The sequence below is a fragment of the Dasypus novemcinctus genome, chromosome 7 (assembly GCF_030445035.2).
Source record: "Dasypus novemcinctus isolate mDasNov1 chromosome 7, mDasNov1.1.hap2, whole genome shotgun sequence".
Lineage (NCBI taxonomy): Eukaryota > Metazoa > Chordata > Mammalia > Cingulata > Dasypodidae > Dasypus > Dasypus novemcinctus.
The window spans coordinates 57,887,380-57,915,147 of record NC_080679.1 but is presented as its reverse complement, the minus strand read 5'-3'; the positions used below and the strand labels follow the sequence as shown (position 1 = coordinate 57,915,147).

Below are 27,768 nucleotides of genomic sequence, written 5' to 3'. Positions count from 1 at the left end.
ATAAAAGGAAATATGGAAACAGAATTAAAAGATATCAGGAAAATGACAAATGAAAAATATGACAACCCCATTAAAGAGATAAAAATTTTAAAAATGGATCTAACAGAAATATTAGATTTGCAGACCAAAGTGAAAAAGCACCTGGAGGATTTCAGCTGCCAACTAGAATGGGCAGAAGAAATAATCAAAGAACCAGAAGGCAAGAAAACTGAATTGATGCAGACTGGGAAACAGAAAAAAAGAATGAAAAAATGAACAAAGTCTGAGAGATCAGTTCATACCAGTGTATACATTGTGGGAGTCCCAAAAGGAGAAAAAAGATAGAAAGGGGCATAATATTTCATGAAATAATGGCAGAAAACTTCCCCCAAATTAATAAAAGACATATGTGTGCATCTTCAAGAACCCCCCAAAAACACAAACAAGATAAACTTGAAGAGAAAAATACCCAACAGATATATATTCCAAAACTTATGGGATGTAGCAATTCCAGTCAGAGCTTTAACTATGCAACTGAAGGGTCTAGGAAAAAAAAGCAAGAACAACAACAAAAAAATCCAAAGTAAGCAGAAAGAAGGAAATAACAAAGATTAAAGTAGAGGTAAATGAAATAGATAATAAAAAATAAAGAGAATCAATAAAACCAAAAGTTGGCCTTTGAAAAGATAATTAGTATTGACAAACTTTTAACTAGTCTGAAACAAAGAAAAAAGAGAGGGTGCAAATAACTACAATCAGAAATGAGAAAACCTTACTACCAACCTCACAGAAATAAAAAAAGTTTATAAGAAGATATTATGAGCAATTGTCTGTATGCCAACAAATTAGATAATGTAGCCGAAATTGGCAAATTCTTAGAATCACACAAATTACCTAATGCCGAATCAAGAAGAAATAGAGCTCATCCATAACAGACCAATAACAAATAAATAAATTGAATCAGTATCAAAAAACTCTCTGGAAGTTCAGAACCAGAAACCTTCATTAGTGAATTTTACCAAAAATTCCAAGAAGAAATAACACCAATCCTTTTCATACTCTTCCAATAAATTGAAGAGGAAAGAATACTAACACCTAACGCATTCTACAACACCAATACCACAATTACACTAAAACCAGATAAAGATGCCACAAGTAAAGAAAATTCCAGACGAATATCTCTTGTGAAGATAGATTAAAGAAAAAAATAATCAAAATACTAGAGACAAGGGCCAAGATGGTGGCAGAGTAAGGAGCTCCAAGAGTCAGCTTATCCTACAGGGCAGTTAGTGATCACCTAAAACTATCTAAAGCACCTGTTTTGGGGCTTCAGGAGATGAGAAGAGTATCCTGCAATATCCTTGAAAGTATGGAAGGAGGAGACTGCCATCTGCAGAAAAAATTCATGAGTAGAGCAATTCATGCAATGGAGACCCATGCTGTGGTACAAGTTGCCTTTTGGGAGCTATTCTGTGGCCAGAGTTGGAAGCTCCATTTCCAAAAAATGGGGGAGGAAGTCATGGTGTGTCACTGACTTCAGCTTCTGATTAGTAAATTAGGATGGCTGAAGTAAAATCTTAAGAACAACTAAAGTTTAAACCTATCCAAGTCAGAAAGAGACCAGTAGACACCATTTGAACTCCACACTCAGCATGAGGTGAAATAGGGCTGATTGAAAATCACGGTGCTGGTAGGGACAAGCTTCTTTCCAATCAGATGGGAGGAAGCTGGTGGGAACTGGGCCAGCCTCTCTGGGAAACTGCAGGTCATGCCATCCTGTGTTCATCATGCTCTACTGGCCCAAGCCACCTCAGGAACTATTCCATGACTGGAGTTGGAAGCTCCATTTCTCAGAATAGGGGAAGAAGAGATGATTGGCCACTGACTTCAGGTACTGATGGGTAGACTCAGCTGGCTAAAGTATAATCCTAGGAATAGCAAGTGTTTGAACCTCCACATTGGAAAGAGGCTAGCCATGATTTTGAATCCACCCCAGCATGAGGTGAAGAGGGGCTGACTGAAAATCACAGTGAAGTTAGGGACTTACACCAAAATTGGATCACAGCCCTACCCTAGGTTCCAACCACACCTCCAGCAGTGAGGAAGCTGGAGAGACCTACACCAGGCAACTGCAGGTGCTTTGGGCTGGAACAGACTGAAGAGTTGGACATCTAGGTCTCCATCCCCACATCTCAATCAGATAGGAGAGGAGCTGGGTTTTCTCAGCCTCTCCAGTCGACTACAAGTATTTTCAGCCCACATGAACTGGTTTGCTGAGTGCCTTCAATTCCATCTCTGCCTCTGCCTCCTTCCAATAGGAGAGGAGGGGATAGTGTTTTGCCATCCTCTCAGAGCAACTGCAATCACTTTTCACATGCACAAACTCAACTGTTTGGCACCTGTGGCTCCACCCCCACCCCAAATGGGATAATGGAGGGACTGTGTTTGCCCAGCCTCTCTGGGTAACTGCAGGTGCTTTTGGCCTACACAGACTGAATAGTCAAACACCTGTAGCTCCATTCCCACTCCCAAGTAGAATAGGAGCTGGGTTTCCTCAGCCTTTCCAGGTGACAGTAGGTACTTTCTGCCTGCACAGCCTGCACTGGTGGGTACTTGTGGATCCACCCTCATCCCCTAATAGGGAAGGAGGAGACTGGAGTTTACACAGCTGTCCCAGGCAATGGTAGGCACTTTCAGCCTGTACAGACTGAACTGTTGGGTGCCTGTCGATCCACTCCTACACCCTAATAGGATAAGAGATGATGTGTTTCCTCTTCCTCTCCAGTCAATGCCAGGCACTTTTATCCTACATGGACTGAACTGTTTAGCATTGGTTGTTCTGCTACTACCCCCTAAAAGGCAGAAGAGTCAGTACTCCCTCAACCTCTCAGGGAAAATGCAGATATATTTGGGCCAAATGGCTTATATTTTTAGGCAGTCCAGAGGTTCCATCACCACCCCCAGTGTGCAGGGTGCAGGCAGTGCTACATTAGCTTACCTGGGCAACTGCAGTCATTTTGAAACAGCACAGCATAGATTTCTGGCCAAAACTACAGCTCCATCCCCACCCTAAGTAGGGGAGGAAAGGAAATGAAGCTTCAGTAGTCTCTCCAGGCAACTACAAACAGTATTGTCTGGCACAACTTGGATTATTACACATAACTGCAGCTCAGTTCCCACCCCTGGCAGAGGAATAAGGTGGGAGAAGCTTCATCAATTCCTGTGAAAATGCAGGCATCTTCAACCCTCATACCTTACAGCACAAACTACTTGCTTGGCTCCTACTACACAACCAGTAAGGGAGAAAAGACAAGAAAGCTCTAAGCTAAAGAGAGAAACTGGACCCAGAATAAATGCATCTAATAAGCCAGATGCCAAGACACTGACAAAAAATTATAATCCACAACAAGAAACAGGAAGATATGGCCCAGTTAAAGGAGTAAGACAAGTCTCCACATGATGTAAAGAAGTTGAGATAACTATCATATATTATATGTTCAAACAAATCTCCTTAATGAATTCAATGAAATGGCTAAAGAGATTAAGGATATTAGGAAGCCACTGGGTGGACACAAAGAATAATTTGAAAGTATACATAGAAAAATAGCAGATCTTACAGGAATGAAAGGTACAATAAATGAAATTAAAAGCACACTGGAGGAATATAACAGCAGATCTGACAAAGCAGAAGAAAGGATCAGTGAGCTTGAAGAAATGGCCTCTGAAAGCAAACATACAAAAAAAAAGAACAGATGAATTAAAGAATGGAAAAAATTGAACAAAGTCTCAGGGAATTAAACAACAGCAAGAGATATGCAAATATACATGTTATTGGAGTCCCAGAAGAAGAAGAGAAAGGAAAAGGGGCATAAGGAATATTTGAAGAAATAATGGTAGAAAATTTTCCTAACCTTCTGAAGGATATAAATATCCATGTCCAAGAAGGACAGCATATTCCCATTCAAACTAATCTAAATAGACCAACACAAAGACAACTGCTAATCAGAATGCCAAATGCCAAAGACAAAGAGAATTCTTAAAGGAGCAAGAGAAAAGCAATACATAACATATAAGGGAGACCCAATGAGATTAAGTTCTGATTTCTTATCAGAAACCATGGAGGCAAAAAAAAATGATGATATATTTAAGATCCTACAAGAGAAAAATTTCCAGCCAAGAATTTTATATCCATCAAGATAATCTTTCAAAAATAAGGGTGAGTTGAGAATATTCACAGAAACTGGGAGAGTTTGTAACCAAGATACTGGCTTTGCAGGCAATACTACAGGGTATGTTACAGTCTGAAAAGAAAAGACAGGATAGAGAAGCTTGGAAGAGAGCCTAGAAATTATGATTTTATCAGTAACAGTAACTAAAAATGTCAAAAGAGTGGAGAAATATAATGATTGATAAAACCCAAAGGTCAAAATGTGTGAAATAAGAGTTGTCTTTATAGTAATAACATTGAATCTTAATGGATTAAACTCTCCAATAAAAAGACAGACCAGTGGAAAAAATGGGCAAAAATTTTAAATAGACATTTCTCCAAAGAGGAAATGCAAATGGCCAAAAAAGCACATGAAAAAATGTTCCATATCAATAGCTATTGTAGAAATGCAAATCAAAACAATGAGATATCATCTAATACTGTATAGAATGGCCATTATTTAAAAAAAACAAACAGAAAACAATAATTGCTGGAATGGATGTAGAGAAATAGGAACACTCTTTCACAACTGGTGGGACTGTAGAATGGTGCAACCTCTGTGGAAAACAGGTTGGTGATTCCTCAGATAGCTAAATATAGAACTTCCATATGATCCAGTAATTCCTCTACTAGGAATATATCCAGAAGAACTAATAACTGTGACATGAACAGAAATCTTCATACTGACGTTCACAGCAGTGCTGTTCACAATTGTCGAAAGATGGAAACAATCCAAGTGTCCATCAACCAATGAATGGATAAAGAAAATGTGGTGTATACATATGATGGAATACTATGCTGCAGTAAAAAGAAATGTAATTGGGACACATGATAACATGGATGAATCTTGAAGACATTACGCTAGTAGGTCTACGCTAGTGACGCTAGTATGTCTATGCTAGTGAAGTAAACCGGAAACAAATGGACAAATATTGCATGATCTCACTAATATAAACTAAATATGAAGAATAAATTCATGGAAATAAAACCTAAAGTATAGGTTATTAGGAGATAAGGGGAGAATTGATAAGAACTACTGATGCTTAATGTATGTAGAAATTTTAATTGACTATAAATGTGTGGAAACAGATAGATGGCAACACATTGTAGTGAATAGCAGCAGGTTTATAAATGGGATTGTGGCTGAAAAAGGAAGTCTGGGGAAGTAAATGTCAATTGACAGAAAGCTAGAAAATAACCTAGGAAGTGACTAACACAGTGAACCCAGTGGATGAGAATTGTGGTTCATGGTACAGATGCAAGAGTGAACTTCTATGAACTATAGCAGATGTATGTCACTATTGCAGGGTGGTGGAAATGTGGAGAAGCATGGGAAAAATACATCTGGTGTGTCCCATGGACTGTGGTTAAGAGCAATACTGTATTATTCTTGCATCAGTGCCAAAGTTGTACTGTGCTAATAATAGGGGGTATGGAAAAAAGTGTGCTAAATGTAAACTATGGGCCATGGTTAGTGGTAATATTCTGATGATATTATCTCATAATCTGTGAAAAATATTCCACCATGGCATGTTGTGTTGGTGAAGGGGTGTTGTATGGGAATTCTACACATGTGCATGGTTGTTTTGTAAGTTCACAACCTCTGTAATAAAAAAATTTTTTTTGGATATGGTGGGTTGGGGGAAAATACACCAAATGTAAAATATGGACTATAGTTATTAGTAATATTTTCATGATGCTCTTGCATAGTTTGTAACAAATGTATTACAACAATGCAAGGTGTTGGTGGAGGAGTGATGTATGGGGGACCCCTCTATGATGTTATGTATATTTATTTTGTAAGTTCACAACCTTTACTATACTCTTATTGTTTCTGTATGTTCATGTGTGAATGATATACTTCAATAAAAATATATTAAATAAAAAATACTAGCAAAGTGAATCTAACAGTATATTAAAAGTATTATTTCCCACAATCCAATAAGGTTTATTCCAGGTATGTGGAGTTGAATCTGCATTAAGAAAATCAAGTAATCTACTACAGCATTTTAGTAGAAAGAAAAAAATCTACTTGCTGATCTCTATTGATGCAGAAAAGGCACTTGACAAAATGAAGCACCCTTTCTTGATTAAAAAAACCCTCAGAAAATTAAAAATCGAAGTAAACTTGATAAGGGGCTTATGTGAAAAATCTGTAGCTAACATCAAACTCATTAATAAATGACAAAAGGCTTTCCCTCTAAGATCAGGAACAAGACAGGTTGTCCCCTATCACCACTGTGACAGCCAGAGCAATTAGGCAAGAAAAGGAAATAAAAGGCACCATCCAAATTGAAAAAGAATTGCTTTAGTTTGGTAAAGTCTGCCACGGCAATATACCAGAAATGGGTTGATTTTTACAATGGGGATTTATTACCTTATAAACTTACATTTCTGAGGCTGTGAAAATGTCCAAATCAAGGCTTAATTAGGCAATTTTTTCTCCCTGATCTGCATCTGTGAATGATCAAGCTCATGGCATTACTTTCAGCTTTTTCTCTGTATATTCATTCTGTTTATAAAGAACACCAGCGAGAACATTAAGACCCACACTGGGTGTTTTGGTTTTCTATAAGCAGCTGGGAACAATATACCAGAAATGGGTGGGCTTTTACAATGGGGATTTATTAGATTAAAAGCTTACAGTTCTGAGGTCATAAAAGTGTCCAAACCAAGGCATCATCAGGAGATCCTTAATTCCCTAACTGCAGCTGTGGGCAGAATCAAGCACATGGTGGCACCTGCTCATCTCACTCCTCTCCCCAAACCCTCATTGTTTTCAGCTTCTGAATAAAATGTCTTCCTCTGTCTCTGCAGCAGACTCCAGGAAAGGATTAAGACTCACCCTGGGTCACACAAATAATCAAAAGCCCTTAGCTTAAGTAATTTAAAATAATGGTCCCACCTATAAAAGGTTACATGCGCAGGAATGGGTTAGCTTTAAGAACAGGATGTTCTGGGGTCCATGAATGTTTCTAATTGCCATACCATGCTATGTCTTACTGGAGTACTATAATCGAATGGCCTTTTATATTTTTATTTTTATGTTTTAAAGAAGCTTTAGATTCCTTCAATGTTATGGCAAAAATATAGGGGATTCCCATGTACCCCATTCCTTCCCCCTCCACACTTTTCCCAATTAACATCTTTCATTAGTTTGGCACGTTTGTTACAATTGATGAAGGCATATTGAGGCATTGCTGCTAAACATATCTATAGTTTACAGTATCATTTACACTTTGAACTGCACAATTTTACAGGTTTTGACAAATGTTTAATGTCCTGTATCCATCATTGCAATATTATGCAGAACAATTACATTGTCCCCCAAATGCTCCATGTTACACTTCTTCTTCTTCTTCTTCCCCTCAGAACTTCTGGTGACCAGTCTTTTTTTCAGTGTAACAAGTTCTTCAATTACTGGAATAATAATAAGTATACTTTTGGTCCATAATTGCATCCTGCCCTTATAACTGTTAATTCCTTAATCAGGATTTTTGGATAGTGATGCCCACTGTGCTTCTGATAGAGAGGGGCTAAGATCCCACACAGCAGATGGGTGGAACTGTCTTGCTTGCAGTTGTAAGTACTATGTTTTTGGGGATGGGCATTGTCCAAATCATCATTTTGTTAGTTGTCCTTGGCAAGTCTGATGAACTGGAGAGTACATGTTGGCTGCCGCTCTACTGAAATTCAGGGCTCAACTGGGAAATGAACAGACCAAAGATTTAAGTCTCTGGGACACATATTTAATGGGTAGAGTGCTAATTATAGGTTCAGATAAAAAGGGCATAAGAACCATGTGTAGGAAAATTATAAATGAGCCCAACTCTGATACACTGAGGGGATAAGTTATCATATATTCCAAGGTAAGGCTCACTGACATTATGCTGAATCCCTGGGTTGTCTGCTTTGCCTATAGTGTCCAGATGTTTCTAGAGCCCTCAAGAGTCCCCCTGCTTGAGACCCTGTTTATGGCAGTCAATGAGATCCTCCTGAGACATGCATAACATGTAATTTCTGGAATGTCCTCCTGACTCATTTTGAAGTCTCAGGCATAAAAACTCATTTCTATTTAATATTTCCCCCTTTTGGTCAAGGTTCTTTTCTGAATGCATTGCTAGTTGGAGCTTAGTAATAATCCCTCAGTGCCAGGGAGGCTTATCCCCAGGAGTTATGTCCCATGTTAGGGGGAAAGAAATGAGTTTATAAATGGAGTTTTGCTTAGAAAGAGGCCACATTAAGTAACAAGGATGCTTTCAGGTGATGTTTCTTAGGCAATATATAATATTAGGCTAAATTTCAATTTCAGGAGAACAAAGTTCATAAGTACAAGCATCGATATCAAGGGCTTGGCCAATTAGTCTATCCTCCTTCACTAGGTACTACCCATATAATCTAGGGATTTTTACTACTCTATTAGAGAATGTAGCAGGATTCCCCAGAATGATAATTCAATATTCTTGTGGTTATTGTGTGGGTCTCTACCCACCAAACAACACTCCAAGACCACTTGAACAAAGTTCATATTCGATAAAGGCATGTCCTAAGTACACCCTTCCCCACACATTCCCATATCATCCACACCCTGCACCAGTGATCTTCCCCTGGCACAGCTGTGACTCTTCTGCAATCCAAAAACAATTTCCAAAAAATTAAAATATTAAAAGTTTAAAAAATAAAAAGTAATTTTTTGTATTGTGTCTTTCATCACCATAAGACATTCTCTTTCATATACAGTAACAATTTATTCTGTAGGTACTCCCAGTGTCTTGGGTTTTTTTTTTTTTTCACTTTATTTTCAAATATGCTTTAGGTTTCAGAAAAGTCACATTAAAAACATAGGCAGTTCCCATATAACCCACTCCCTCCTCCCTCACATTTTTTATTATTAATAAAATCTTACATGAGTATGGTATATTTGTTACAATTGATGAACAAATACTGAAGCACTGTCTCTAACCATGGTAAATGGTTTACAATATGGCTTACATTCTGCACTGTCCACTTTTTTAAAAATTACCATAGATTTTTAATTTTAAGCATCATGATAATTTCTACACTTAAACAAATGAGGGCCCACAGCTTGTCAGACAGGCTAGGGTTTGGGGAACTGATGTGGGGTGTAGGTTTTGAGCAGCTTTTAACAGTGGGTTCCAGATACTGAGAAATAGAAGTTTTTCATTTGTTTGCTTGTTTGTACAAATTGATTTTATTGATACATATTAATAAAGCATAAATCCATCCAAAGTGTATGATCATTGGTATTCAGTGTAATCCCATATTTGTGCATTCATCATGTCAATCATTCTTGGAGTATATTCATTATTCCAATAATAAAAATAAAATAATAAAACAAAACTCATTGCCTCTCAATCTCTCTCTGCTACCCCTGCCATATATAATTGCTATTCTGTTTCCTTTTCTCTAGTATATTTGTATTTATATTTTGTAAAAACAGTCTTTTATATGCATTCTACATTTTCTAGTTGGGTAGCCTGTCTTTTTATTGTTAAGCTGTATGATCTCTTTGTATATCATATTCATGTTTTACATGAGATCTTAGTATTTTATACAGCCCCATGTTACAGTTTTTAGCTTTCCTTCAGTAATATCCATGACCTAAGACTTTCCCTTTCAGCCACTGTCATACCCATATACTAGCTCTGCCAGTTACAAGCACCATTTTTATTTTTTTCCAAATATTTACAAACACCCTTTTTACCAATTCTGCCCAGATTAACCCTAAGCTTTCCATTCTCTACCCTCCTTCTATTTTCTGGTGACCTATTTTCTAATTATGAACTCTATGAGTTTACATAACATATTTAGTTCATAAAAGTTCATATTTAGGTGCACAGTTAGATCTTCAATTTTAGCTCTTTCTTCTTTTTTAATGTAAGCATTGAGGGCTATAAATATCCTTTTCTGCATTGTCTTTCAGATCCCATAGGTTTTGATATGGTGTGTTCTCATTTTCACTTGTCTCAAGATATTTACTGAATTCCTTTGCAATTTCTTCTTTGACCCACTGATGATTTGAGAATGTGTGATTAAATCTCCATATATTTATGAATTTTCCATTCATTATTGATTTCATCTTCCTTCCAGTATTATCAGAGAAAGTGTTTTGTATAATTTCAATCTTTTTAAATATTGAGACTTTTCTTGTGACCCAATATATGGTCTATCTTGGAGAAGGATGTGTGTGCCCTTGAAAAGAATGTATATCCTGCTCTATAGAGATCTGTTAGATCTAGTTCATTTATCATATTATTTAAACTCTCTGTTTCTTTATTTATCCTCTGTCCAGATGTTCTATCCAATACTGAGAGTAGTGTATTGAAGTCTCCAACTATTATTGTAGAGAAATCCATTACTCCCTTCAGCTTTGCCAATATACACTTCAAGTATTTTGGGGCATTCAGGTTAGGTGCACATATATTTAATATAGTTATTTCTTCTTGCTGATTTGTCCCCTTTTATTAATATATAAGGACCTTCATCTCTTATAACAGTTTTGCATTTAAAATCTATTTTGTCTGATATTAATATGGCTACTCCAGCTCTTTTTTTTTGGTTATTATTTGCATGAAATGTCTTTTTCCAAACTTTCACTTTTAACCTGGCTGTGTCCTTGTCTGAGGTGAGTTGCTTGTAGAAAACATATAGATGGCTTTTAAAAAAAAAGAAATCTCTTCTATCAGTCTATGTTTTTTATTGAGTAGTTTGAGCCATTAACATTCACTGTTATTACTCTAAAGGCATTACCTCACCAATTTTGACCTTTGGCTTTCTGTTGTCATGTTGTTATTGTCTATCTTTTTACCCCTAAATTTTTCCTTTCTAATAATCTTCATTTCTACACTCTTTTCCAAGTCTCTCATCCTTGTATTTTTTCTTTCAGGCTGTAGCACTCCCTTTGGTATCTCTTGTATTTTGGTCTTCTCATATTCTATCAATTTCTGTTTGTCTATGAAGACTTTGAACTCTCCTTCATTTTTGAAGGACAGCTTTGCTGGATACAGAATTCTTGGCTGGCAGTTTTTCTCTTTCAGTACCTTAAATACATCATACCACTTTTTTCTCTCCCCCATGGTTTCTGATAAAAGGTCAACACTTAATCTTCTTGAGGTTCCCTTGTATGTAATGCTTTTCTATTCTCTTGCTGCTTTCAGAATCATCTTTTTATCTCTGATATTTGTCTTTCTAAATAGTATGTGTCTCAGAGTTGGTCTATATGGATTTATTCTGTTTGGGATGGATTGTCCTTCTTGAATATTGATATTTATGTCTTTCTTAAGGGTTGAGAAGTTGTCAGTCATTATTTCCTCAAATATTCTTTCTCCATTCTCTTTTTCATTCTCTTCTCCTTCTGTGACACTGATAATGTGCATGGTTTTGCATTTTGCACTGTCATGTTATTCTCTGACATCATGTTCCATTTTTTCCATTCTCTTCACTTTCTTTTATTCTGTCTTTTCTAGTGTGGTTGTTCAGTCTTCAAAACCATTAATTCTGTCTTCAAGCAATTGAATCAGCTTGTATGTGCCTCTAATGTATTTTTTTTTGTTCTTTGCTATCTTTTCTTTTATTTTTATTTTTATTTTTTTAATTAATTATTTATTTTTTTAAAGTTACATTCAAAAAATATGAGGTCCCATTCAACCCCCCCCGCCCCCACCCCTCACTCCCCCCACAGCAACACTCTCTCCCATCATTGTGACACATCCATTGCACCTGGTAAGTACATCTCTGAGCATCACTGCACCCCTAGTCAATGGTCCACATCATAGCCCACACTCTCCCATGTTCCATCCAGTGGGCCCTGGGGGGATCTACAATGTCCCCTAATGTATTTTTAATCTCATCCATGGGAATGAAATGTCTTTCATTCCCATAAGGTCTGTTACTTTTCTTTGCAGACTTTCAAATTGTCATTATGCTCACCCAGTGTCTTCTTGACAACTTTTATCTCTTTAGTCATATTTTCTTTCAATTCTTTAAATTGAGTTAGGAGGTTTGTGGTTTATCATTTATTATTTGTCTTAAATCCTAAATCTCTTCAGAATATTTGGTTTGTTCCTTTGGCTGGGCCATCTCTTCCTGTTTCCTTGTATGGCTTGTAATGTTTTGCTGATATCTAGTCATCTCTATATGCTGGTGAATTTACTCTGATGACCAAGTTCTCTCTCTTGCCTATTATTATTATTTTTTCAAAACTCTTCTTTGGTATTTGGTTCAACTTATCCTAAGACTTTAAAATTATCCAGCTTAAGTTATCAATATTGTTCCAGGGACTCACTAATGGGGCACAGATTTTCTCCCAGAATTTAGAGAACAGAGACCCAATTGCAGTTTTTGTTCATGCAGTTTTCAGATTGGCCAGCAGATGGTACTCATTGGCACATCTTTCTACAGAGATTTATCTTACTCCATTTCCTTTGTTTTGGTCTAGCCAGAGCCATTATTCAAAGTGGGCTTTGCTGGCCAATTTACTGAAGAAAAGCCTGCCAATTCACCCTCCCTTTTGCATGTAACAACTGAGATGTTGTCTCAGTTAGCGTCCTCTCAGTTAGCTGCAAAGAGCCAGAGGTTTTTCCCCCACTTAATGTCCTAGGGATAGGGGATGTGAGCCCTTCCCAGTGACCAGGAGGTTTAGTAACTCACAGTTTGTGGTTTCAGGTTATTCATCTCTCCTTCCCTCACCCTCCTGGGAGTTGTGACTCACTATCCTGGTCTGCTGACCCCCAAAGCGGGTTCCTTGGGCAATTTTGGCTCTTTCTCAGTTGTTTTTGTGAGAGAGCTGATCCTCTCCTGCCTAATCTGATACCATCTTCCCACAATCCTCCAGTAGCTGCCATCTTGCCAATTGATTTTTGACAAGAGTTTGAAGGCCACTTGATGGGAAAAGGATAGTTTCTTCAACAAACAGTGCTGGGAAAACTGGAAATCCATGTGCAACAGAATGAAGGTGGACTCAAAACTTAAACCATATATTAAAATGAACACAAAATAGATCAAAAACCCAAATGTAAGAACCAAATCTTAAAATTTCCAGAAGAAAATACAGTGAAGTGTCTTCAGAACCTCATGTTAGGTAATGGTTTCTTAGACTTTACACCAAAAGCACAAACAACAAAAGAAAAAATAATAATTGTTTTTTTTAAACCCAAAATGTATTTAATTAATATATTCATCACAAGGGCTCAACAGAGACTTAATTTAAAAAACAAAAACAAAACAAAAATGACACCATCTATACAGAAGGAAAGGACAGACCATCTCAGAAAAAAATAAGAAGACAATACAAAGAAAGGAGGGACAGTCTGGGTCAGGGTTCTTGGCTGGAGACTTGCTTTGAATAGGTTTCTTACAGTTACTTCTTAAAGTCTGTGGGGTTTTCCAGAGCTTGGCAGAATGTGTGTTCAAAGGGCTATCGATGTTGGGTTCTCCTAGCAGGCTCTGGATGGAGAGGAGGATGGTCCTGATGTCATACAAGGCAAACCACTTGTCCTTCAGGATGTCCAGGCAGATGTTACCCTGGGTGTCCACATTAGGGTGATAGAAGGGTGTCAGGAACTTCACTGTGGGTGCATTATAGGGGTAGCCACTGGGGAACTCCAGGGAGAGTTTGTATCTCAGGTCTTCATATACTGTGCCAGCTGCTCCATGGATGGTTCCTACCCATTGAAAAGGTTATCTGATTCAGGAAAGGCTGAAATTCCTTTGTCACCAGACATCATGAGGGCCATCAACTCCTGCTGGAGCCTCTTGCCCACAGAGCCCTGGGTGGTGCCCTGCTAGGCTCAGCCCCCTTATGGGTGGTGGCAAAGCTGGCTGTAGCTGGGTCACAGTTCTGGGATGCCATCTGGACAGTGCTGGCAGGAAGACTGAAGTTGGGAGAACACAACTGCAACTAATAATTGGTTCTTAATCAAAATTTAAAACAATTGCATATTGCTGAGACCAGCTCAGCATTGGGTTTGCATGAAGGGAAGGCAATGCAGAACTGAAGAAATAAAAGGACAGAAAGAAAGACACAGGAGAGGAAATAAAGATGGGACCAGGGAACTCACAGCTTCTGAAACTGTGAGCCTCAACTCTAGTTTCCACATCGTATTTATTTAGGAACTAACAAGCATCTGTTTGTTATTTACTATAATAGGGGGCAGGTGCCACATTTATGATAATAAGGTACAGGTCGAACGAAGTTCAAATGCCTCCTCACGCAAACATTTTTTTTTGAGCTGACCAGGTGATGTTCCATCTAGTCAAGGCCCGGTTTTCCTAAGCCCGCACTTTTTGTCTGCATTGTGGAAACATTACAAGTTCAAACCATATTCCTTACTGTTTTCCCACAACAGTGTATCAAAGGACTTCATCAAGAAAGAAATAAGACAACCTAGAAAATGGGAGAAAATATTTATAAACTACATATTCAAAAAGGGTTTAATATCCAGAATATAATAAGCAATACAATACGCAACAACAAAAATCAAACAACCCAATTTAAAATAGGGCAAAAGATTTGAATAGACATTTCTTGAAGAAAGATATACAAATGACTTAAAGTCACATGAAATGATGTTCAGCATCATTAGCCATTAGGGAAGTACAAATCAAAACCACAATGAGATACAATTTCACACCCACTAGACTGGCTACTACTAAGAAAACCGAAAATAAAAGGTATTGGAAGGATGTGGAGAAATAGAAACACTTGTTCCTGGTTGATGGGAATGTAAAATGGTGCAGCTATTGTATAAAACAGTTTGATGGCTCCTCATGAAGTACAGAACTACTAAAGGACCTGGCAATCCCACTTTTATGTATATACCCAAAATAACTGAAAGCAGGAACTTGAACAGATATTTGTACACTAACTTTTACAGAGGCATACATAGTTCACAATTGTCCAAAAATGGAAGTAACCTACATCCATCAACCCAAGAATGGATTAAAAAAAAAAAGTGCTATACATATATAATGGAAATTAATCAGCCTAATAAAAGAATGAACATCTGATATTTTTGTCAACATGGATAAATCTTGAAGACATCAAATTGAGTGATAAAAGCCAGTGCAAAAGAGTATGTTGTATGATCTCACTGATAGGAAGTAATTAGAATAAGCAAATTCATAAGATCATCAACTAGAATAAAGATTACCAGGGGCTGGAGAGTTAAGGCTTAATTAGCACAGAGTTTCTTTTGGAGCTGATGAAAAAATTCTGATAATATTGGTGTTGATGGTAGCACAATATTGCACGTGTAATGAACACCACTTAATGATGTTTGAATGTGGTAAAAAGGGAAAATTTAACTTGTTTATGTGTTACCAGAACAAATTTTTTTAAAACAACATAGAACTATTCAACACTAGCAGTGAACTCTAAAGTAAACTATGCACTATAGTAAATAGCATAATTACAATATTGTTTTATCAAATGTAACCAAGTTACCACACTAATACAAATTAATAATAGGCAAAACTATACATGGGGGTGCATAAGGGAACTCTGTCTTTTCTGCATTTGTTTTCTGTAAACACATAACTTCTCCAATAAAAAAAAATACACTAAAAAATCTTTCTCACTTTTTTGCCAATCCATTCTCATCATCTCTTTCAGGACAGAATTCAAAGTCCACTTTTTATGAGAAACTTTCCCTAGCTCAGCTACCCTCTTCAATTCACAGCATCCTTTACTTTACTTCCTCTAAGCACATATGACTTTCTTTCTAATTTAATATCCAATAAATATTTATAAATGCTAACAAGTTCTGTAAGCTGGAAAAGTTGAGGTGAAGGTCAATCAATTAGAAAAGACTATGTGTCCCTGGCTAAAACAAGAGAGATAAAAACATAATTCACATGAGACATTGTCCTGGTTAAGTCAATGCCAGGTAGGCCAAGGCCATTTAGGAACCTGAAGATACAGAGCACACTATGCAGATCTGAGGACCCAACCTTGCCAATGCCAAATGTTTACATAAATCTCCACACCCCATACTGAATTCTCTCTTAAAAGAAGCAGAATTGGGGCTGGAGATATGAAGGAAAACTCTTAAAATAGCTAAAGGGATTGAGTTTACCAATGGATTAAAAGTTGGTTAATTAGTTTTATTTAATTATCTCTTATCTTCCAACAGATGTAGACATAGGAGGAAGACAATATCTACTTTAGGCCAAATAAATTCTAAAACTTTTTTGGGTATAATGTGAGTGATATTATGTGTAAATTGTGTGCCCCAATATATTAGTTTTAAATTTACATCTGTTGCTACTTTAGGTCTTTATACACCCATGGGAAAATAATAATAATAACAATTAGCTAAAATTCCTCTGTACCAGGTAAAGTCCCAAATGATTTGCATGGATTATTTTCTTCATTCTTCATAATTATCTGGTGGCAATATTCTTACTGTTTCCATTTCTTCAGATGAAAAAGCCAAAGCAGAAAATGGTTAAATCATTTTCCAAAGGTGTAAAGCCAGAATTCCAAATCCACAAGCATTCAAATCCACAGCTTGTTTTTTAAATCACTGGCTATGGGACTCTATGTTTTCATTACAATGTTCACTTTGATCCAAAACTATGACAAGTAGGTTGTTGCATACCAAGTAGGAAAAAAATATCTGTATGAAGAAAAGAATTTTTTACAGAGTTGATCATGTCTGCATTGTAATATGGTAAGTAGATTTTGGGTTACTTCTACATGACCTTAACGAAATATTCCACTAGTTTAAAGTATATGAGTTTAAAATTCTTATGTCAGGATTCCAGTGTCTCTGTTATAGTTCTGTGGTTCAACAATGGAAATCCATTCCAATTATGAGTCTGAGACTCTTTGGTATAATTATTTCCTTCAGGTTGCCTGCTTTTTTATTATTCCTCATACCCTATCTACTTTTTCTGCATCTTCTTCCTTCTTTTTTCTACACCTTCAACTCATTCATTTATCTTCTCTATCCTCTCCATGTATCTCCTTCTTTTCCACTCATGTTCTTTAATAGTTTTCCTTTTATGAGGGGAGGTATTTTTTCTTCATGCATTCTCTGTCCTCTTCTATAAATGTGATGAGCATGACTATGACAGAAAGAATATTAAAATAAGAGGCAGAAACTAAGAATTATTTGATGTTGGCTATGTCATTTACTTTTCCTTGCTCAGTTTCCTCACCTGTAAAATAAAGGGACTGAACTAGAAAGTCTCTAAAATTTACTTCAGTTCAAGAAATCTTTATTGGTCTTGTCAAATTAACTATTTACACTTTACACAGAACACAATTAGCATAAGTTATGTATACACAGCACCAAACATTGCCAATTTAATTAAAAACATTTATTTAGTTATCCAAGTGTTTTATCTCCATGACAACAAACATCTGGGAAAACTGGATTTTGGACTCATTCTACCAAACTAGTTTAACTACTTTGTAGATCCAGCCAATCACCTAGCAGAGCTGATAATTTGTATCTAGTTCTCAACAGGCGTTTCTATATGTAAATCAGAATCTCCTTTCTAATCTTTGTGTTTGATTTGCAACTACTTTATAAATACTCAGGGAATCTAGTTGCAAATTTGAATAAAACACCAGCTTTTATGTGGTTAGCTTGACCAAGCTATATACAGAAAGGTTCAACTTGCTAAATAGTCCTCTCTATAGCCTGTGTTGAACTAGAGGATGAAGAACAAAATATGACTTCCTACAGCATATGTGATTCTAGAATTCTTGGAAATGGAAAATTCCTATCTTCCTTATATCTCTATATAAACTGTATTCCTTAGAGCCACAGCTTGTTTACTCCTCTTGATAATTCCTTAGAAATGAAGAAGCACATTTGGTCACCATCTACCTATAAAAATAACTGAAGCACTTGAAGATGTTCCCCATCAGAATATCATCTTCCAGATGCATTTTGCAGAGATGTTTTAGTTTGCTATTTAAAACTTATTTTGCCATTGTCAAGATATAGAGTATATTTGGTAGGGTGCACAGGACAAGATGAACAATTATGATTGTTTAACTTGTGTATTAGTCAGCCAAAGGGGTGCTGATGCAAAATACCAGAAATCTGTTGGGTTTTATAATGGATATTTATTTGGGGTTGAAGCTTACAGTTACCAGGTCATAAAACATAAGTTACTTCTCTCACCAAAGTGTGTTGCCATGTGTTGGAGAAAGATGGTTGCCAACATCTATGAGGGTTCAGGCTTCCTGGTTCCTCTCTTACAGGGTCTCATTTCTCTCTCTGGGCTCAGCTGCTCTACTAGCTCCACAAGGCCAGCTGTAGACTATCAGGTGAACAGCTCACCTCTCTTCGACAGGGCCTCTGCTGTGTCTTATGGAAACTTCTCTCTGCTCCTTTTGTGTTTACTTCCCAGGTTCCAGCATTTGAACTCTAAACTCCCTTCTCTGTGGTGTGGTTTCTTTGTGAGTCCCCACCCACTAAGCGGGTGTGGATGCAATGCCCTACTGACTATGGCCCAATCAAAGACTTAGTCATTATTTAATTGAGTAAAATTGAAACCTCTGAATCCAATATAATCTAATATGCTTGGAGGGACAGACAAGTTTACAAACATAATCCAGTATCTGTTTTTGGAATTTATAAACAATATCAAAGGTTTTGAATTAGGATTACTTGTTTTAGGATTACAGGAGAAATCTTGGATGTTAACAAGACTGGAGACTGTCAGAAAATGGGAAGAAAGGTCAATATAGTTATAGCAGGTCATAATAATTAAAACTGTTATTTTTTGACAACCAACTTTTATTACTGACATATTAAAAACACTGTATCATAATCATTTTAAAAAGTTAGGACATAAAGTTTCAGGAAGGAAAATTTTCTAATCACACACAAAAAATGATCTGAATCAGAGTTCAAATCCAGCTCTCTCCAAATTCCAGTTTTTTTCCAATGTACAATGTTATCACTATACCAAAAAGTCCAAAGGGACCATTATCTCATGTAAAACACACAGATTTATTTTAGTGTTTTTCAATTTTTCAAAAGATTATTTTTAAATGATTCATTTCAAATAAAATCCAATCTCTGATGTATCTTGGGAAAGTTAGATCTTGCAATGCTGATCCCATAATTCTCCACATAAAAATAGGTAGTAGCTATTTCCCCTTAAAATAGGCATATGTTATCCAGTTTTCCCCAGTCTCCCCCATTCTTTATTACCTCTTTATGCATGGATGTCTGTTGCTGAATGAAAATATTAAATATTCTGTCATTAGATTACCAGAATAATACCCCTTTCAAGTCATGTAAGTTATATGCACAGTTTTTCTAGGTACCTAAAGACTAAAGCATGTTCAGGAGAGGCATCCAGTTGAAATACAGAGAAAATATAAATGGAGTTATAATTTTTTATCAAGTAAATGAATGTGGTAGGCATCTCCTTCATTTCTGAATAGAGATTAACCTGTGATTTTAAACTGTTTGAAGGTATAATGTGCCCAAATTCACGTTTACATGAACACTAATGCAAAAGTTTCAAAGACATCGCATGACTTGCACCAAAAAAAAAGTGGCTTTTGCAATAATGTGGTGAGAGAACACCCACACATAGGTACCGTTGGTTTGCCAAAACATCCAGATGGAAAGCATGATGCTATGTACTCTATTAAAGTTTGCTCTGAAAAAAATGTGGTCACAGAGCCAACATTCTATTGCTCTGCTATATGGATATAACATATATGCATCTGTCACCCAGCTGTGTAATCCAGATTTGCTAAAAATAAAATGTGCTATGTTCAAATAAAGAAGTCAGCATTAATATCTTGGATAAATAATTTGAGCCAGACAGATTTCATATCAGCTGACAAGTTTTATACTTTCAGTCCACTGTGATTTTGTCATGAAGGGTTAAATAACATCCTAAATTAAGAAATATTATTTTGCATAATCTTTTCCTGAGAGTCTTTGCAAATACAAACAAAACTGAGTCTCATATATACTCAACAGAAAGTTCAAGTTGCAGGAGGTAATACCATCATACTGCTTTGCACTTGCATATTTCTAAGAGGCAAATTTGTTGGCAGAGTGGACCAAAAAAAAGCAAGAGGAATAAATGGTATTTGGATGGCATTTATTTGTTTAGAAAATTTTTACAATATGCCTGCTATGTGCTACACTGGGTCTGGCACAGTAGATACCAGTGTCGAAAAAATAAAGCAAAGTGTCTGCCCTTACGGTGTTTGTAGTCTAGTGGAAAGTAAAAATATTAGTCACATAATTACATGTAAAATTGCTCTTTGGCAAGTGCTATAAAGAAGATTTGACCTGAAGAGAGGACTTCTCTTTGAGAAAATGAGGTTTTTCTGATAGCCAAAGGACAAATAGGCATTAAAAAGATGAAACAAGAGAGAAGAACATTTTAGACAGTGTAAATAGCATATATAAGGGACCAGTGGTAGGAATCAGCATTGGAGTATGAATGGAATGAAAGAACTCAACTGTGGCTGGACAGAGAGCAGAGTTGAATGTGAGAAGAGGTTGGGAGTGTGAAGACAAGCCAGAATAAACCAGGCTTTGTTCCTCATGTTGAGCAGTTGGTCTAAAATAAATGGGGAGCTATTGAGAAGTTTAAATGTAATGTAAATTAAGACTCATTTGTGTTATGAAAAGGTCACTCTGACTACTAGGTGAAGAAGTGATTTGAGGGAAACCAGAACAGATATGGGCAAACAGCTAATAGATGATTGCAGTAACTAGATGTATTAGTTATTCATGGCTGCATAACAAATTATCCCAAAACTTAGTGGCTTATGACAACAATTATTGTCTCACAATTTCCTTGGATCAGGGATCTGCATGTAGCTTAGCTGGGTTCTCTGGTTCTCTCACAAGCTTGCAGTCAAGGTGTCAACCAAAATTATAGTTCTCTCAAGGCTTGGGTGGAGGAGCTTCCACTTCTAAGTTCACTCACGTGGTTATATGGAGGATTCAAATCCTTGTGGGCTCGTGGATGAGAGCCTGAGTTCCTCATTGGCTCTTGGCCAGAGGTCTCCTTCAGTTCCTTCCACTCGGACCTTTCCCTAGGCAAACCTCCAATATGGCAACTTTTGATAAGAGCAAGCGAGAAAGTAAGAATAAGAGAGCAAGATGGAAGCCCAGGTCTTTCTGTAACCTAATCTTGGAAGTGATGCTCTATCACTTTTGTCGTATTCTATTCAATAGTCACTAGGTCTAGCTCATATTTATAGGGAGAAGATTATATAAGTTCGTGAATACCAGAAGACAGAGATCATTGCAAGCCATTTTAAAAGCTGCCTATTACACTGAGTAAGAGATAATAGTAGCTTGAATTAGGAAGGAATGGAGAAAATAGTATGGACTAAAGAGTTTATTTAGAGAGAAAAAAGCTAATTAATTTGGTGATAGATTTCAACTTTGGGGATGAAGGAAATGGAGTGTCAATAATTTTTGCTAGGATGTTTAATTGGATTAATGGTGATTACATATACTGATACAAAATATTATGGGAGATCATTTTTTCTTTCATTAAACAAATATGCATTGTTCACTTACTGTGTGCCAGGCACTGTTTTCCCAACTGGGGAGAGAACAAAGACAAAACAGGCCTTACAGCTCTCAAATAGCCTATATTCCATGTAATGTGTAGGTCTGTAGATGAAAGTAGAGACCTGAGCTAGAGATAGGCATTTATGAATCTTCTGCTTAAAGGGATAATTGAAGCAGAAGGTGTGAATGACATGCATAGGGAGATAGCAGAGTGAAAAAAAAAAAAAAGCGAGGGTCTAGGACCATGTCTGAAAGAACTCCAACACTGAAGTCTGGGTTCAGGGGGATGGATTACAAAGGAGTTAGGGGAAGGGGAGAATGAGAGTAGAGAGAGTTCTTTCACAAATACTAAGGGAAGATAGTGTTACATAAAGCAGGGAGTGGTCATCTAAGTGGAAAGCTATCGAAAGCTCAGATGAAATGAGGGCTGAGAAATGTGTGTTGGATTTAGTGCCATGGAGATTCGTTGTAATTTTGGTAAAAGCTGGATAAGAAGACAGTCAAGATTGAAAAGTGTGCCAATTAAAGAGTAAGAGGTGATATAATGTAGATAGGAATAGCACCCACCTCTGCTAAGACATCTATGTGTGTGTGTGTTAATGGGAAGATAAAAGTTAAGAGTGGAGTGAATGAGAAGAGGCTGAATCTACACAAAAAAGAAGGGGTAACAAATTGTGCTGATAAGAGGAAAAGCATAAAACATAAAGAACAGGTGATGGAAAAGATTAGCCTCAGAAAAGAAGAGGGAGAGCTTCTTCATGATGAGATGTAGGCAGCTTGTAGGTTTTGTATCAGGAAGAGGTGGTAAATGTAGTGCTTACAGTCATAGACCCAAATTAGGATCCTAACTACCTGATGAGATGACTCCTAACTCTGCCACTTGTTAGCTGTGTGACTATGGGCAAATTATTTAACTTTTCTGTTCCCCAGTTTCCTCAGCTACAAAATGGAGATCCTGGGGTTGTTATAATTGTTGTAAGTTAACAAATGTATAGTTTCTAACTGGTGATTGACATACAGTAAGGACTATGTATGTGTTACTATCATTATCATCAGCATCATTATCTCTCTATACTACAGATAAAATAATCTTCTGAGAGTGGGAATGAAGGAAAGTTGAGAGTTTCAGGAGGTTAGAGAGGGTTAGATAAAGACACTGTTGAGAGTGGGAAAGTAGTCCAGAAGTGTAGTAGGGTTGTTGAAAGCCCTTTCAAATTTGGGATTGTGAATTTTATTACAGACCCAGACTGTTCTATTACATGACGTTTTCATCACTATTCAGCCATATGGGAGAAAAAGCTGAGAAAGTAGATATCCGAATACAACCAGATTGGGGTTTTGCCAGATGGACTGGTGAGACAAAAAGAGTAGGGAGTTTGAACACATACACAGGAAGTTATTTTTCACAGACTTAATGTTGGGTAAAGAGGTACATGAAGGAACCAGATGGATACTGGACTTGGAAAAGTAGAGGGGCCTCTTTTTAAAAATCTATGGATAATAATAACAATGGAAGATTTTGCCAGTTAAGATGAATACATTTTGGCTCTGATTTAAAACAAATTTATATCTGTTAAAATAGAGATTGATGTGGCCCAAATGCAAGATAATGGTGCAAGTGAGAACAATTTAGTGTGTCTCTTTAGATATAGTAGGTAAAAGTGCACTAGTTGAGTACTTAAAAGCCCGTTAGGAAATATTCTTCAGACACGACCCCTTCTCCAGTATATTAAAGGAGATGAAAAATTAAAAAAAAAAAACTCTGACACATTTTTATGGCTGAATAATATTCTATAGAATGAACATACCACAATTTGTTTATCCATTCATCTGTTATGGACATGTGGGTTGTTTCTATCTTTTGGCTACTGTGAAAAGTACTGCTTTGAATGTCCATGTACAATATTTATTGGAGTACCTGTTTTCATTTCTTTTTGGTATATACCTAGGACTGGAAGTGCTGGATTACAAGATGATTATTATATGTTTAACATTTTAGGAATTGCCAAAGTGTTTCCACAGTGACTAATTTACTTTTCCATCAGGTTCCAATTTCTCTACACTTCTACCAATACCTGTTCTTTTCTTTCTTCTTTTTTTATTCAATATCTATCCTTGTGGATGTCAAGAGGTATCTCATCGTGGCTCTAATTTGTATTTCCCTAATGATTAAGGATGTTGAATATCTTTCATATGCTTTGTTGGCCATTTGAATATCTTTGGAGAAATGTCTATTCAAGTCTTTTGTATAGTTTGTAATTAGGTTGTTTGTCTTTCTGTTGTTGATATGTAAGAGCTCTTTATATATTCTTAATACTAAACCTTTATCAGATAAATGATTTGTAAATATTTTCTCCCATTCTGTAGATTGTCTTTTCTTTTTTTTTTTATTAGAGAAGTTATAGGTTTAGAGAACTATCATGAATAAAATACAGGATTCCCATACACTACCTCATTATTAACACTTGCATTGATGTGGTACATTTGTTACAATTGACAAGTACATTTTTATAATTGTACTATTTTGATGCAGAAAAGTTTTTTTTTCATTTTGATGAAGTTCAATAGTCATGTTTTCTTTCATTGCTTTCGATGTCACATCTAAGAATCCACTGTCAAATTCAAGGACATGAAAATTTATTACCATGACTGACTTCTTTTAACAGTTTTATAGTTTTAGCTCTTAGATGTAGTTTGTGAAGCAATTTTGAGTCAATTCTTATGTATGGTATGAGATAGAGGTCCAACTTCATTCTTTTGTATGTGGAAATCAGTTGTTACAGCACTATTTGTTGAAGAGACAATTTTTTCCCCACTTAATGGTATTGTCACATATCCAGGCTGCTATGACAAAGCCCACATGGTGGTTGGTTTAAGCAATGAGAATTTATTGTTTTTGAAGACTACTTGACTTGTTTCCCCTGAGGTCAGTAATACTTTGGCTGATGGCAATCCTTGGGTTCACTTTGTTTTCCCATAACATGCCCATATCCTCTATCTGATTTGTTGGCAAACAATTGCTTGTAATATTCTCTTGTAATCCCTTTTATTTCCATAAGGTTGATCACAATGTCTCCACTTTCATTTCTGATATTAGTTGTTTGCATATTCTCTTTTTCTTTGACAATCTAGCTAAAGCATTGTCATTTATAATGATCTTTTCAAAGAGCCAACTTTCGGTTTCACTGATTTTCCATATTGTTTTTTTCTCTTCTCTGTATCATTTAATTCTTTTCTAATCTTTATTATTTCCTTTCTTCTTATAAATTTTGGTCTAGATTCTTAAGGAGTAAAGTTGGGTTAATTGATCTGAGATCTTCCTTCTTTTTAATGAAGTGGTTACAGTAATAAAGTTCCTTCTGAGCCCTACTTTTGCTGCATCCCATACATTATGGAAGGTTGTGTATTGTACTCTCTACCTATTTCCTCATTTCACTTATGATTTCTTACTTGATCCATTCAAGTTTTCCTTCTGTTGTTGGTTTCTATGCTTCATTCCATCATAGTCAGAGAAGATACTTTGTAAGATTTAAATCTTTTTATATTCATTGAGACTTGTTTTGTGGCCAATACTTGATCTATCCTGGGGAATGTTCCATGTGCACTTGATAAAAACGTGTATTCTGCTGTTTTTGAGTACAATAGTCTGTGTAGGTTTTGTTAGGTTTGTTGTGTTATAACATTTTTCAGTCCTCTCTTTTTACTTTATTATCTTCTCTCTAGATGCTGTATTCACTATTGAAAGTGGAGTATTGAAGTCTCCAAGTATTATTGTACAGTTATTTCTCCCTTCGGTTATGCCAATATTTGCCTCAAGTATTTCGGGACTCTGCTGTTTACTGTGTATTTTTCCTTTCAAGTGCCATCAAGGTGATGCTTTTCTCTGTGGAGACTGGCATTCTGGGGCTGGCAGCCAGCAATCCTTGACTCCTCTGTCACATGGCCATGGCAAAGTATATGCCAGTGTCTTCTGGTCTCTCCCTTCTCTTCAGGTTTCTGTCAATGTCCAACCTCTTGCTTCCTGTGACTTTCTCTTACTCTGTCTGAATTTCATTCCACTTATAAAGGACTCCAGTAGCAGGATTAAGACCCATCCTGATGGTGCTGGTCCATACTTTAACTGAAATAACTTCATCAAAAGGTCCTACTTACAATGAGTTCATACCCACAGGAATGGATTAGATTTAAAAACATGTTTCTCTAGGGGAGATACAGCTTCAAACCACTAAAGAAGCACTTACTTCTGCCATTTTGCTGTTTATTTTCTCTCTTTTTTGTTCCTCAGTTTCTGTAATACTGCCTTCTTTTGTGCTCACTTGATTTTTGCTGGTGTACCATTTCAATTGCCTCCTCATTTCCTTTTCTGAATATTTTTAGTTATTTTCTTAGTGGTTACATAAGAACCACAATTATGTTCTTAATTTATAACATTCTGGTTTGAATTGATATGAACTTATCTCAGTAGCATACAAAAATTCTCCTATACATCTCCACCCTTCTTAGCTGTTGTCACAAATTGCATATTTGTACATTGTGTACCTATTAACACTGATTTCTTAAGGTATAAAGTTGCTATGATGTGCTATGAAGTTTTAAACTTCAGAATTTCTATATGGTTCCTTTATATAATTTGTCTCTTTATTAACATTCTTTAATTGTTCATACATTATTTTTCCTGTTTTCCTTTAGTTCTTTGTCCATGTATTCCTTGAGCACTTTGAGCACAATGAAAACAATCAATTTCAAGTCTTGGTGTAGTAAGTTCAATGTTTGGATTAAGGATGGTTGTTCTGTCCATTTAATTTTTTTTTCTGTGAATCAGCAATATTTTCCTTTTTCTTTCTATGCCTTGAATTTTTTTTTCTGAAAACTGGACATTTTGAATATTATAATGTGGTAACTCTAGAAATCATAATCTTCTTCCTTGCACCCCAGGTTTTACTCTTGTTTATTGAGAGCAGCAATAGTTCATTTGTTTATTATCTTACAAATAATTTTTGCAAAGACTGCATTCCTTCTTGTGTGTGTTCACTGAAGTTTGTGTTCCAGTATCTTTTCTGCCAACCAATGATATGACAGAGATTTCTTTAAACATCTGAATCCAAAAAGAAAAATATATATACTCTCCTGGTCTTTGTAGGTTGGATGTTTGCTAGAGCACTACTTCAACACTTAGCCTAGCAATATACAACTCTGTCTCAGCCTTCTTATCTTGCTTACACAGCTCAAAGATTACTCAATGGTGCTAGTTTAGGACCCTCTCAGTTTTTTGTAAGCGTTCTGTAAGCCCTCAGAATGTGTGTTGAGCTCCCAATCTATATGGTAACCCTCCAAAGCTCTTATCCCCCAAGAATCTTCCTCTTCATATGCCTCCTTCTGAAGCTTTTTGAACTGTTTTCTGCTTGCCTTATCTACCAGTCATCAACCCAGGCAGTTAAGGGTAGTACATGTCTTTAAATGTTTTCAACAGACAATAGGCTAGGAAGCTGCTTCAGTGTGAGGGGACAAAACAAAGGCATGCCTCTGCACTGGAGCCTCAGGAAAATGTCAGTCAGGTCAAGATAAACAGCCTCAGTTTTTGGAGAATTAGATCTGTTTTGTTTCCCTTGGCACTAGCAGTTTCAGGAATGCAGGCCTTTGTCCACCCAGTCACCTCTGACCTGGGGAATGGGGATGATAAGCAGGAAGCAAAACTTCCATAGTACATTATTTCTGAAATTTAGCAGCCTCTTCCTCCACTAAGTATTTCCCTGGTTCCTGTAAGTTTTTGACTAGACACAAAAGTTGACTATTTCAGTTTTGCCAGTTTAATGGTTGCTTAGTAGACAGTCTAATTTTTAGAGCTCCCAACTCAGTCTTTTTCTTTGACAACATTCTTGATATTTGTATTTGTGTTGCAAAATATTTAAATTTTATTAATGACAAGGAAGCTCTCTTGAAACCCAGGAGAATGATGTTATAACATTACTTTCAACAAAAGAGTGAAGTCATTCTAATGCCAAGACAAAAGCAACATTACAGCAGCCCTTTTGGGTCAGG

At 36.5% G+C, this 27,768-nt stretch overlaps 1 pseudogene; it reads right to left on the bottom strand.

The window, feature by feature from the left end:
• Nucleotides 1-13,520: 13,520 nt before the first annotated feature.
• Nucleotides 13,521-14,057, bottom strand: LOC101442773 (ubiquitin-conjugating enzyme E2 C pseudogene; annotated as a pseudogene).
• Between the last annotated feature and the right edge of the window lie 13,711 nt (nucleotides 14,058-27,768).